Source organism: Phytophthora infestans, genomic scaffold (assembly GCF_000142945.1).
Source record: "Phytophthora infestans T30-4 supercont1.79 genomic scaffold, whole genome shotgun sequence".
In the NCBI taxonomy this organism is placed as follows: Eukaryota; Oomycota; class Peronosporomycetes; order Peronosporales; family Peronosporaceae; genus Phytophthora; species Phytophthora infestans.
The window spans coordinates 321,928-333,552 of NW_003303680.1; the positions used below are offsets into that span (position 1 = coordinate 321,928).

The window sequence follows — 11,625 nt, forward strand, 5'->3', positions numbered from 1 at the left end:
TCCTCTTTTAATCGCAGCATTGTAAGTCTCGCAGGGGTTTTTGGTGGTTGCGTAATCGCTTGGTGTGTGGAAGCACTGCCACCACCCGAATCGTTGGTTCAACCACACTTTCGAAAAGTACTTCGAGAAGTCCTCTAGATCTTTGCGCTTTGCCCAGCGCTCTTGCACTGCAGTTAGCTTATCCTGGAAGGCGACGTCGCTCGTGGTAAAGTACAAGTCGTGGACATCAGCCATTACCGATGTTGCTATGCTGAAATCCATGGAACGTGTTTTCTCGAATATCTTCTTCGCCACATGAAAGTAACACATCACGTATGTATACTCGCAGTCTTCCCCAAACACCTCTTCAACGGCATTCCACTGGGCTGCGTCGGCATCACCCATCACGTAGCGAACAGTCAGAGACTTACCCACCACAGTACGAAAACGCGGCGAAGTAGCTGGAGCACCTCGGTGTGCTGGTCTTGTTGCTGCTGCGACACAATAAAGACCGCCCAGAGATGAAAGTGTCTCGCTCTTTCCGAGATCCCAACAACGATGACCGGGTAGCCTACTTGAGTGAGCTTGTCCGTGGCGTCCAAGTGTAGAATAAATGATACAGCGTCCCGATTGGCACGGCGTAGAAGTTTCTTAGTGCTAAATCCAATCACAAAGGGATTAGCATCGCTCCCGCTGTCTATGACAGCATTGCCATTCACATCTGTGCGTTTCGTAAACGTGAACGCAGATGCCTCTTCTCCTTGACTGGTAAAAAAGGTTTCCTGCACCTTACGGTGAACGGCGGCACGCAGGTCGCTGCCACCAAGCCGCCCCTCGACATGGTGTTGCGCAAAGCGCTGGGCTCTCACCAGCGGTGGTGCGGTGGCCTCAGTTAGATTGAAAAGCTGGGCTAGCGCGCTCCAAATTCTTTTCGCCTTGAGACCTTGACTAGCCCAATCCATCACTGCCGTTTTCATTGCGTTTGTTAGCACGGGGGCGCTTGCGACGCGGGCAGGGGTAGCATGGGTGTAGGCTTCTTCGATCGTTACGAGATGCGTCTGCAGGCACGTCATGACGCGACCTCTCCGGGGGCAGACAACAGCTGTCGAGACGTTCTCGCAGGTCTTGCACGCGCAAGCCAGGCGCTGCATCCGCATTGGATGCGGAGTGGCGTTCATGCATACATAGCACTGTTTGAGATCACTTTTCGCAACACGGAACTTCTTAAGGCCTCCGAGTAGACGGTCGGCCTCGATCTGGGGCGTCGCAGCCGCGAGTGTCTGCCAATGGTGTCGGAAATCCATGAGGGGTGCTGGGGGGTGCTGGGGGCTGGCTTAGCGGGGTGAGATTGCTGAATGGTGGATAGTAAAGAAAAGCCCGAACCCCTCGAGGATTACTGGCTGTTTCTTTCGTGATAGAACTTTGACCATTGGTCAGAACAATCTGCCGAGCTAGCGTCTCCGGGACAAGAGTGCTGCCGGTGGTCTGGTGGTGTCACAATCACAATAACGAGTGGTTGATAGGTATCGGTCGGTGCCGCATGGATTTCCGGAGTGCTGATAGTATACTTTTGGTGTTTTGTTTACAAAGCTGGTGTAAACAGTACTCCCTCCCGACAAGCCAGCAGCTATTAATATTAATACAAGCGAGAAGTGGAAATGTACCAGAAGAGGATTGAGGTGATTAAGTTTCATGACAACAACGGAATGCAGGCTACACTAGACAAGTTCTACCAACACCTTGCACAATAAAAGCGTGAAAATAACGAAAACGAATTTACGAATGGCTGAAAGTCCGAGAGCGCATTGATTCCATGTGTTCGTCGTCAGTAAGAGCTGAACTAAAAGAAATCCGTAAAGTTAGCACTGCAACGACTACTTCTACAGCGGGAAAATATATTTTGAAAGCGTGGGAGCTCTCATTGCGCGAAGCGGGCGTTCCGGTGTCACGATTGATGCTACACTGAAGGCACAGGCCAAAGCCGAAGATGTAGGTATAGTACCTTTTCGTGGTAGCTGGGTGTGACAAACCGGTTTTTAAATCGCCATGGACTGCAAATTCTCGCCAAGGCGCGGCAAGGACAGAAGAAGCCGGCGGATATGGAGGCAGACGTGAAAGAATTCCGAAATAATGTCGCCCAAATTAAAGAGGAGCTTGGTGTCGATAAGTTTTCAGCGCAGACCAGGGTGGAGTGTGTTTTGAGTATTTGCCGAAGTATACTACTGATCCCAGTGTAAGGCTGACGAAGACCTTGTGCACCCAAACGCCAGAAGAAAAGAATGAGAATAAAGCGATCCCGTACAAGAGAGGCACTTAACACCAAACGAGGCAGGACTATGAGAAAATGCAAATGCGAACTTAACAGCACTCCAGTAGCTGTGAAATCAGTAGTTGTGCAGGCAGCGCCGCGTTGGGGACAGATCAGTAGTTTTCTACTGACCGATGGTATTTCCTCTGAGTTTGTAAGCTGATATGCATCATTCAACGTTTTACTAGGGGTGTTAACAGAAAGGGATTATACAGGCTGTGTAAGAAGTGATGACGCTTGGGTGGAGAAATCCGCCCCCTGACCTCTTGTGCTTCGCTCGATCCCTTCGTCAGGCAGTGACCCGAGACAGATCGTGCTCTGTCATCATGCTGCGCATAAACCGACTATCTGGTGATTGACCTAAACGTTTTTAGACACTCGTCTCCATATGCTACGGCTCGATTGGCATTAGCCTTATAGCGACTGATTGACCCTGAACGTGTAATCGACGTGAACGATGCGTTGCTGAGCCGAACGTCAAATTACTGGCCACATGTTACAGCCATAGCCCCAACAATTCAATCACAGTTATTCGGAGAGAAATGACCAGTCGCGCGCAGCGTGTGAGAGTCCAGCATCCGTTTAGCCTGAACCAAAACCTCAGGGTTTCATAAATGATGTTGAGCAATGGCTCCCACATCCCCTCTACAAGTGGGTAAACCTTGGTTCCCCTGGTCCGGTACGCAATCGAACCAAGTTTTTTTATATGCCATCGAACAACCTACGCGCAACCGTCAAACCGCGCCCCACGAGCAGATGATTTCGTACTACACGCGATGGTAGATTTGGTGACGACACTTTGTTAGAATTCTTCAAAACACCTCACTTCTGTCCTAATCTAGCCGCCGCATCGTACAAAAGCAAGCGTGTCCAAATTCTCCGATGGAGACGCGAGCAACCCAAGTTGGAGGACAGCAAAAGCACACAAGGGAGAACACAGGAAGATAAGGGAGGGGGTAGGTACAGCTACCATACTTTCTAAGAACACCGAGGAAAATATTGTAGTGTGGATAAATGAGCTCCGGGGCGAGGGAGTTCCAGTCTCTACGAAAATGCTGACAATCAAGGTCCAAGAGCTCGCAAAGGTTGCGAACGTTAAAGATTTTGCAGCATCCGACAAATGGGTAGAAGGTTTTAAAAGACGCCATCGATTTAGACTGTGGGCTCCCACACGCCAAGGCCAACTCAGCCCGGCTGATCTTGCAGCTATTGCAGCCGGGTTTTCGGCTCATGTAGCCTCTACAATGCAAGACCTTGGAATCAAGAGGCTGATCGAACCGGTAATTATGTTTTTACTACTAATATTCTTTTAATGTCGATTTAACGATTTATGCAGCCGTGTTTTTTTAGTAGGTAGCTAAAAAGACAATCAGCAGACGTGGTGAGAGGACTGTGTGTGGGTACGATGCAGCGGTGCATCGAAAGAACGCGTAACCACAATGTTGCTCGGCGATATCGATGGTAACAAGTACGCGCCGTTTGCCATTACTGCACAAGTACTTCTTTACTTGCAGCAGGCTTACGCGCAATTAGATAAGTCAAGCGAATTAGTTGATCAGCCGCCATGGAGGAGGTAGAGCCCCAGGCGTCACCAAAACGCATCAACCCGCCTTTGGGTTCGCCAGTCCAACCACTTCCATCACTGAGTGTTGCGCTGTGGACTCGAAACGTGTTTCAGCTACAGCGCGCAGCAATGATTGAACACACCCTGAAGCAGGAGCCCTGATATGTGACTGGATTCAGCATGCGTGGAAATCACTTCCTGCTACTACAATTTCTAATGGGTTCAAGCGAAGCAAACTGGAGCCGAGTGCGAGCTGCATTGCGTCGAGTCAGTTGGTGACCCAACTCGATAAACCTTCGCTACTAAAAGGGCTACCGGTAGATGAAAGTGATGACGCCGCCGTTCAAGACATCATCGAAGAGACAACTGTCTAAAAATTGAGATTTTGTTTCTTCAGTTTTTAACATCATTTTTGAAGGGACACCTATCCATCATAACCTGGGGTGTATCGGTCTACATGCGAAATACGGTAGTTTGGCTTTTTTAATTTTCTTATGTAAGCCAGTCAAGCTAATTTTGTGAGCTCTGAGTCTATCTGGGGAAAGCGAACCGAACGGTGCGACTTTGTACTCAGAGCTTCCAATGGTGGTAGCTTTTTGTACTTAATGATGGGAACTAGACCTGATCTCGCATACTTCCTACGAGAAGTCAGTCAATTTCTGGTAAAGCCAGGAAAACCTCGCTGGAATGCCGTTAAGAAAGGTTTGGAGTACTTGAACGGTACGCGCGGCCTTGGCATCACCCTTGGCGGAAAGCAATACCTAGAGCAGTATAAGTCAAAGCATTATCTCAATATCATAGCAATCGAGGAAGCACCACACCGTTGCTTTGTCCACAACAAAGGCCGAATACATAGCCCTACGCCACTGCATGCAAGAAGTTATTACTTAAAGCTTCTTTTAGTAAATCTTAAAAACGAAAGTTCGCATGCTATTACTCTATTTGAGGACAAGTAAAGTTGTATTAAACTCTCCTACAGCCCAGAACCGCATGGCAGAAACAAACACACTGACTTTCGATATCACTTTGTAAAGTAGAGCGAGAAGAATTTGAGATTCGATACTGCAATACCATAGAAATGGTAGCAGACATTTTTACAAAGGCACTACCAAAACCCTTTTTTATACATCTAAGAGGGTCACTATGTAAGACACTCATACAGAAAAGTATACAACATCAAATTTTTAAAAGCAAAAACAAATTATTTAAATATTAAAGCTTAGCACGAGGAATGTCCTCAATTGAGTACACCTCATCTATTGTCTCAAAGACTTGTCAAAGGTCTTCCTGGTTAGGGAAGTAGTGATAGGTGTCGGAATCGATGAACACAAACTTGTTACCAACCCAGGCACGAGCAATACAATGCCGTGTAGCCGCCCATTGTCCAGGCCGCCTACCTATAATCAGCAGAACCGATTTCGACTCCGCGCGATGGATGCAGGTCGCTTGAGTCTGTTTTTAAACCCCGACCTTGTGTGCAGGTAAATCAGCTGTTTCAGTCAGCTATCCGGTTGTGAGCCGTGTGTGGGGTCTCGAGCGAGTCTGCCCGCTGCAGTATCTCGTCGCGATTAGCTGCTTGGCGGTGAACGGAAACGTTCGCGTCGTGGAGGCACACGTCGAGACGCTGTTCCAGTGCACGGGAACTCGCAGCGCAAGTATTCCGCGGAGGCTAGGCCTCCCCCAGCTCTACTTGATGATCACGGTGATCTCCCCATTCTCGTGGAGGGCCTTGTGGCGCGACGTCGGCGCCAGGGTCGTACTCAGTACCGTGTGAAGTGGCGAAGTTACCCTCATTTACAGGACTTATGGGAGGTCGAAGAGCTTATCCGTGAGGATTGTCCTGACGTCGTTGATGCGTATGATCTGACCCATCCCCTGCTAGCGCGTCAGCAGGGCTTGCGAAAGATTCGCCAGGCTCCGAGCGCCTCCCACCAGTAGTGCGAGGTGTCTACAGGTCAGTAGCGTAGCTCAGGCTCTGACCAGTCCCTAGAGCAACTGGCTCGATGTAGGAGCCGCAGTGCTCCCAGTGGGAGCAGGAGGTAGGGACCTCGTGGGGTTGGGACATAGCCCCGATGGATGTTGACGCTTTGCGTTTCTTGACCAAACAACGCGATGGACGCGCGTGTGTTTCACAGAAACGTGTTCATAATGAGCGTCCGAACGTGGAGGGAGGCTGTAGCAGGTGGTGTGTTCCGGGCGGGATCAAACCACAGACTATTGGCATGTGAAGCGAATGCTCTACCATTGCGTTACGAGGACGATACCTGTCAGCTTTGCTGCATTTGCGATACTGCTCAACATTTGTGGGCTCGAGTGAGATTTAACACAAACCTCTCGCTTGCAAAGCGAGTGCTCGACCACTGAGCTAAAAGGGCGATGCCCTTCAGCTTGTAGAAGCTTTAACAACAGCTCGTGGAACGAGAGGGCTGTGCCCTTCTGGGATTGAGCCTCTGGCCGTTCATTGTGAGGCGAGTGCTCGGCCGCTCAGCTTTTGCCTGCGACTGTAATGAGTCAAGAGACTAGCTCTAATTCGTTTGGCAAGCACCTGGGAGACGCGGCGCGTGCGGGGTAGTCTTGATATCTTTTGTGGTTGGATCGTGTCCACCGGATGATGAGCAGAGCCTCAATGATGCGAATGCGTTTGCGATCTTACATAGCGGCGGAACGCAAGCAGCGACCTCCGACGCACTGGCAAGGCGTGACCTCGCTGAGGAAGTTTCAAGAACGAGGATGTTCTCCCCTTAGTGGGGGGGGGGGGGTAAACGGGGTTACACGGTGTGGTACACATACACAGGGTAAGGAGTACCCGGAGAGCTAACAAATGCTCAGTACATAGGTTGTAGAGCTAACAATCTCTCTAAGTATGCTGGCAGAAAGCCACACGTTATGCATTTGATTAGATTTAACTAAACTAGATCGTTAAACATATATATAAATTTACCTCTAAACGGCTTGGCCGCAATGAAAGTAGATAAAACACTTCGGATTTTGAAGCAGAATAGTTATTTCGAGCTAATTACTCTTGAGCCCTAGGGAGCTTTGTATTAAGGACTTTATGAGCCCAACGTCTTTCTCTAACGCTAAAGCTACGGCAGCACCGCTGCAGCCACGGGCAGCAAGTGCTACAACCGCAGGGGGGGGGGTCCGCAGCAGGCTAATCAGCGGCAAGTCGTGGAGGCACAGGTCGCGGAGCGAAGTACTCGAGATGCAGGAGCAAGCCAAGGTGAACGTTCAGCTGAGCGACTAAACTCTCCAGGTCTGAGACCTATTCGTGTACCGGTGAGTGAAGCTGAGAGCCGTGACGCTCAAGGCCCGAGACCTGACTGTGAGTTAGCCTTGGTGATTGCGACCTATACATAAGGAGGATCATCTCTTCATAATCGATCGCTTGGTGATGAATGTGGGCACTCGTGCCGTGAACGCAGTCGTCGTGTGAGCGTAGACGCCGAGATGATGCAAACGCCGTTCTGGCAAGAGCTGACCCTACCCGGAGAGTCCAGCTGAGGCAAGACCTCTTTCAGCTCTGCTCAGTGAGCATGGTGAGCTCCGCTATCCCGTGGAACGCGTTGTGGCGCGCGTAGACGCCAGGACCGTATTATGTACCCTGTGAAGTTGAGGTGTTACCCTTCCTCTCAAAATGCATGGTATTTGAGTTTGTACCCCGGCAGGAATACCCTGGCGCTGTGGATGCTTACGACTGGACACATCCTGTTTCGAAGCGGTATCATAGCGTGTGACAGCGTCACCAGGCGCTGAGCGCCTCCGACTAAAGTGGGGAGACAAAAGGTCAGTAGTTAAGCTCGGCTAGGGCCAGTAAGTACAGAGCTAGACCAAACGTATGAGGGGTGCCCGCAGCGGGAACAGGATGTGAATCTGTGGGCGTGGTCCCGAAGGAAGCATGTCAATCGGGTTGTGCTGAACAATGTATTTGCACAAGCGTCTCGATAGACGCATAACTGGTTCAAAGCAACTTGCTCGATGGGCATGATCAAAACATGGATGCGCTGTAGCAGCGAAAGTGGTGTGACCCAGACGGGATCGGCCACTGACCTTTAGTACCCAATCTAGCGCTCTATTATTAATAGCACGTATGCGTCAAAAGCAGAAGAGCCTTATTGTATTGCGAATAATCCACAAATGGGGTAAACGTAATTGTGTAGCTATCTAGGATAGATATGCCTCATCAAATGTATTACGTGCTGCTATGGGACAGCGTAGTGAAAGACTTCGTAAGCTTTAGATTCGTGTACTGGTAGTGGGTTAATTCTTCAGGTTCTTTGTGTGTCCCCCACGTTTTAACCTGTTATCGCTGTGAGGATCTGAACGAAATTCTGAATGTGAGCTTGATTCGGCTAAGCCTTTGTTAGCCTTCTGCTTACCCACCTCCTACATGCAATACACCTACTAACGCTCCTGTATAGTAGATCATTTCTACAATCATGCAGGCCCTGCCATTGTTTCTGAAAACTTGATTGCCACACCAGGGAATAATGCTATATGGTTCTTCGAGCGGTGTTTCGCAATAGTATCGCCATGCCACGGAAGCATCACTGCTCATACTTCCCTGATGTGGCGATCAAGGGTTTAGAAACCGGTCGCACCTGAGCTCGACTGTGGTTGAGTACGTACGCTCTTAGGCTGCATTAAGGCGGTGGGTCTAGCTGCGACACCTGCTCAAAGATATTTGATCGACGAAGAAGGTGGAAGCGTTTATTTTAATGGTGTCGACGCCGCTCACGGAGCGTCTGTTGTCACGGTTGCCGGTCCATCCTGCATTCGAGTAAACGAAACGTTTTGCTCCTTGGATTCCTTTGTATGTAATACCAGCATCCTTAGTTTTAAACGGGATCTATGATATCACGTCGATGACAAGCTTTGTCGGCGGTCGTGTTAGGTGCCAGTACCAACGGCGGATACCTGGGCTGCACGCAGATGGTCAATATACCACCAGCCCTTTCACTGCGCGGTAGTAGCTGAAGGGCAAGTTTTGGATGAAACACAACAAAATTTGGAGAAAAATCGGGATCCTGGTCAAATTCATTCTATCCTTTTGTGTGTGCACGCTTCTAGTAATGCGCTTCATCAACTATCAAAGGGGTGAGAATCCGCTGACAATTGAAATTCTGAAAACTTTGAGGTATTTGTTTGATAAAGATATGTGCTCCTTTTAATTATCTACTTCACTTCGGTTAGTACTGACGTTTTTGAAAAAATGTGCTGTCATTTATTAACCCTACAAATTATTTGTTTTAGTTAATTTGAGCTAGTTCATTAGCTTAATAAACAGTTAAAAAATATATATTTAATATTCTTTAAAACTTTAAAAAATTCAAACTTTTCGAAAGAGATAGTAATAGGCAAACGGACCATCCGGCAGTGTTGTAAATCTTTAGATCGAGTCATATTGATTTAGTCCAATAAATACCTATTATCGAAACACAAGCAGGAAATGTTTCTGCAAATATCCCAGCTAATGCTATTTCAATTACTGATGGACAAAAAAATTAGAAGCTGACTTATTTAATTAGGGTAAGAAATACGATTGTAATGGATTTTCCGGAACTTAAATATACGATAAATAATATTCAGCGTTTTCCGCAACAAATTTCGGACGGCCTCAAATCCGCATATGGAAATTTGCTAGATATAAAATCTTACTAAGTCAATTGTAGCAGCTGTGGGAGTTGAGACATGATATTTTCGAAAAGTGGTTAGGGTTGCTAATATAAGAATCACGGGGGGAAGGCTACCAGCCTCTCTTTCCAAGATATGCGCCGCAAAAGAGACCATCACTCCAGCTTGATAAGAGGCTACACCTTCGCCGCCAAGAAATCTTCCAAAAAGTCGTCCGAATCGAATGTATTAAGCAGCGATCGCCCAGCAGTTGCACCGGCTCCGGCACCAAATTCAGCTACAGTAGTCGTCACCGCGGGAACAGGTTCCTCAGTAGTATTCGGAAAAGTATCATTCACATCCGGAATAGCAATGTCGGTAAGATACATCGGGCGGTTGATTGCAAGATCATTGGAGCCGCGCCGTGAAAATCTAACCCGCCATTGGATAACAAGGACAGAGGGTGCACTGTCGCGTGGAGCTTTCGGCCAGTTTCTAAGCCGGGATCGTTTTCAAGACATTGCACGGCATCTGTACGTCAACGACAATAATCTTCAAAGCTTCTGTGGTGATAGATCCTTCAAGATTCCAATTTTATCCAAGCGCTCCAGAAGACTTTTTTCGCACCTATCGGCTCGGTGTCCGTGTCACTTTCAACGAAGGCATGGTGACCATGCGTCACATACGAAATCCTATGCGACAGTGATTAGCTAACAAGCCCAACAAGTGGGCACCAAGTTCTATATGACCTGTCGTACTAAGACAGCGTACCGCTCCAGGTGAGGAAAAGGTTTGTTCTGGATGATCCGAAATGTGTCTCTAGACATACTTTTAGGACGCCACTTTTGTTTGAATCCCAGTTCTTTGCACCACCCTTGCAATCACTCCGAATCGTTCCCACATGTATGTGCCCCATTGCTAAGAGCTTGTGTGACAACGGGATAGTATAGTTGCTGTAGGTGCGTATCAGTCGCTGCGCAGGATTACCTCGAAGAACATAGCGAAGGTTAGCAACTGCTGTTTCTTCCATGTCAGTCTTGCCACAGTAAATATTGATTTTTCCAAAACAATACAACACAGTAAGTACAATTCCGATCACAACACGGAACGTCCCAAGCAAATCCCGCATTGCTCAGTAGCGCAGCCATCCAAAGTCTATTGCATTGAACTGGATGGACAATAAGCCGGTCACGTTTTCTCGTAACGGGGTTCTCCACGCAGCTTACACTCGTGGGCCGACGTGAACCAGGCGGGGCAGTGTCTAGGATGCCGTGCCCACAACTGGAGAAATGCTATCATGAGGCCATGAACGGAGATGATGTCCACGACGAACTCCACCTACAGCGCTACTCCATTTAGCGCTCAATCCGGGTGATCAATACGCTGTGTATTGGTCTCGTCGACATTGCCATGACAAACGCATTCATTATTCAAAGCTAGCAATGCGAAAGTCCTAGAAACCAGTATCGATGCACGCAGTCTTCATGCGTCGCATACACGCTGAATTTCTCGGGCAGACCAGTGAAGATTTCGCAAGCGGCAACGACATGGAAGTGCTTGTCACTCGCTCGCTTCCTCGCCAGCCCCACACCCTCGAGAAGCTCGAGGAAAAAAAAACAAGACAAAGAACGGACAATGGCTCTACAAGGTGTGTTCGGCGTTTGCGGGTCGTCGAGTACGCAGCTTCAAGACTAGTTACTTCTGTGCAGCCTGCCCAAGCTCTAAGAAGGCAGAGTGTCGATGTACAGCAAGGCACGACGTCTTAACCATGGCAGCAGCCTCACCTGCGTCCAGATATGGCATCAAAGGTGACCAAACGGGGCTGCTATTCAACCGGAGTACCAGGTCAAGATCCGATTTGTCGGTAAGTGTAGACCAGAAGTGTGTGAGAGTGGTAGTGAGTCGAACGAGGAAAAAAGAAGAATGGTCGCTTGACAGCACCATGCACAAGTCCGAAAATAGCACATCGTAACGGCTTTTCAAAAATGGCACTCGTTATTTAGCCAGACTGGGTAACAAGAGACAGTACAATTACACCAGAATACAACCGATTAGCATGCCCGAATATGCCAGACTCAGGAAGAGCCGAACGTGTCATCAGTTGACGTGTCTTCGGAGTATACGTATAACCGGATGTCAGTGTGTTGGCTTTGAAACTGAA

At 48.5% G+C, this 11,625-nt stretch overlaps 1 pseudogene across 1 annotated transcript; it reads right to left on the reverse strand.

Annotated features, from left to right (window-relative positions):
- Nucleotides 1-6,039: 6,039 nt before the first annotated feature.
- PITG_30022 lies at nt 6,040-6,110 on the reverse strand (annotated as a pseudogene). Its single transcript has one exon. The product of its transcript is annotated as a tRNA-OTHER (tRNA).
- Between the last annotated feature and the right edge of the window lie 5,515 nt (nt 6,111-11,625).